This window comes from Pungitius pungitius, chromosome 4 (genome assembly GCF_949316345.1).
Source record: "Pungitius pungitius chromosome 4, fPunPun2.1, whole genome shotgun sequence".
Classification (NCBI taxonomy): Eukaryota; Metazoa; Chordata; class Actinopteri; order Perciformes; family Gasterosteidae; genus Pungitius; species Pungitius pungitius.
In genome coordinates, this window is record NC_084903.1 from 5,404,316 (window position 1) to 5,407,385 (window position 3,070).

Here is a 3,070-nt window from a genome sequence, read left to right on the forward strand (position 1 = left end):
GGGCCCTTTGACAGTAAAGTCTGATATTTTGAAGGGAAAAAACTCAGGTGTAATGGATAACAAAGGCTTAGTTCTACTACAATGTTAAAAATAAAAAATTAATAATTATTAATAAACAAATAAATTTAGTCTAGTCTCAGAGGGAAGGAAAACCGCAATGAACAACATGCTTCAGCATGTGCAGTTCAAACATCACAAAAAAAATCATCTGTGGGCTTCACATTATAAATTCATACTTAGATATGAGAATAACAGCAATACTACAGGAACCTCTCATATTGGACAATACGACAAACTCGTCTGATTTCTTTACCGTTTGTGTGAATATTTTGTAGGGCAAAATTAAATGAAACTGACAGTACATCCTCAACTGTGCCATCCTAATCTGTTACAGATTAGAATTTATATGCAGTTCAGTTGTGAATGTACTGTTGAATACAAACTTACCTCTGTTCAAATGCCACCAAGTTTTTCTTCATTTTATTAAAACAAGACCTAAATGTTTTAATTTTACTTTAGGATTACTACATAAGTAAATATAATGATATGTCATTAATCTCTTTCTGTGATAAAGCAACAATCACATCTACGTTTACTGATTTGAAATAGTAGCATATGGTGGAAGAATTGTACGCAAGTTAATGTCTCTCTGGTTGATCAAAGGACCTTTGAACGTTACAATAATAAAATGAAAACCCCATGCAGTCAAATCAACATGCTGTTGTGTTTCAATGTATAGACAGCATGCCGCAAGCCCAACTTCACACTTCAACAATAGGTAGATTAGATCATTTTCTGGAGTCTGAGTAGGCTCACAGCAACGGCCCTCTATGTTTAAAAAGTAAAGTATTAGTATGCATCGATAAAATAGGAAAGTTAAATTATTTCAACATGTATTCACCCCAACAAGAGGGGTTCCGCAGAGGATGGAGCAGTGCGAACACAAGATGAGCTCAAAGCTCACGTCCTGTCGCATTAGTCATGGTGCAATAATCCCTTTTTTTATTGCATACATTTGTTCTTCACATACAGTGTCCAGGTGAGATGTTAAACTGCATTGAATGGAACACAGCCATAATTGGTTTGAAAACCAAGCAAGTTGAAAATGGTGATAATTAGTGGACAGGAAAGGAGATAAGGACACAATTTACAACATTCAGCACTAGGCCGTGGCCGGATTCTACCAATCCTCATCATCAAGTCATTATATGTCTCAACTGTATTCTTTTGACAATGCAGGGAGTAGACAAAAAACATTATGTGCATAAAACGTTTGCCACAAATTTGTTATAAAAGCACAAAGTGTGGTCGGAATATGATGCACGGTCAGCAGATGTCAGATTGTGTGCGAGGGTAATATGGGAAGTGGCTTGTGTGCTACAAATCATTTCATGTGTCATTATTAGGATAACAAACATATTATAAAGGAATGACTCTGAATAAATATGTTGGGAAACATGAGAAGTACAGATGCTTCCATACAGGGAATGAGAGCTCATTGAGATCAGTTTAACATTTACTTAACAATATTGTGGTACGTGGTTCTGTTCTCCATTTTGTTTCTCCCTGGAGATAGTAGGCGGGACAGCGGCCTAGTACATAGAGCCCTAAGTGTTTGCTGTTGGCGAGCTTTCTCGGATAAGGTTATAATGTTTTTAGGCAATCACACAGACAGCTTTTTGGAAGGAAAGCCTTTCAGGTAATGAATATTAATATTGATCTTTCACATCTCTGTACGGCGAAGAAGTCCCAGAGAGATTTTAGTCCGGCCTGTTGCGTCGCCTGAGGCCGGACGCCTGCTGCTTTGCTCCAACCTCCTGAATGTTTGTCTCATACATTTCCTCTAGTGAAGGCATGAGCTCAGATTCCACCAATACTTCTTCCTCTTTTTCCTCTTCATTGTCCTCTCCTGCCCTCACCTCTACCTGTGCTTCCCCCTCTGACTCTTCTGGTATGAGGTCACTCATCTCTTCACCCACTGTTGTGGCGTCGTCGATCTCTGAGCGCTTCTGTTCGCCTTTTTCGGTCCCCGGAACCCTTTGCTCGCCTGAAAGGTAGGCTTCTGCAGTCGAGGCGTTGCTGGCTCCTAGCGACTCGATGAGTTCTTCCAGGTTGCGCTCGCAGGATGCCTCTGAAACACACGCCGGGTGAAAAAGACGATATAGTGCAGACTCAAAGAACAGCTGGACACAAACCAGTAAAAGGGATGGTTTGGTTCAGAAGCGTGGATACAGCAATGTACTGCTATGGATGTATTCAAGACAATATCAGTTTACGTGTACGCTTTGATTACAATACAGTCACTTGCTGTGAGAAAGAGAACTTGCACTCCCTTGTTTCCTGTTCTTCTGGGTTTGTATCCTTATGGTTGAAATGCATCTAATGAAAGCGTATTAAAAGTGTCAGTTAACATCCACAGAACTACGTCATTTGAAAAAAAAAAAGATTTATTTGATTTTATTTTGCATCTATTTTGCATAAATGTCTTCTGAAAGTATCATTGGCCGTCCATACTGTATACAATTTTAATGCTATATCAGCTTTTAATAAAGTAAAAGTACAGAGAAACTGGAAAGGATTGAGAAACTGTGCGCAGGAGGTTTGGATTCCTAACCATAGTAATAGCATGAACAGTAATTCTTGGGTAAATGGACAGTTGCTTTGCCCACCATTCACAGGGGGGCAGTCCATTCCTCTTTTCTTCATCAGGTACCGGATTGTCTGGAGTTGAGACATGATCTCATTCTTTTGCTCCTGGGCCACAGACTTCAAACTAAAAAAAAAAAATAAGAGGAGAAAAACATGTTTATCTCAGAAGAGCGCCTTTGCGTATGTGGTCAAACATTAAGTTCAGTGGAAGACAAACTGGATTACAAGTGGAGAGGGTTGGGGGCTTTCTTCCTTAGACACTGAAGTCCAAAGCCTCTTGAAGTCCTGCATCTTGAAAACAAATCATAGCGCAGCATCAACTAACTTTGGTCAAGGTCCGACACCCAGGAGAGGTTGAAGGCCTCTAAGCTACGCTAGCCACTGAATTTATGGACATGATGCTCTTGCTTTCTATATTGAA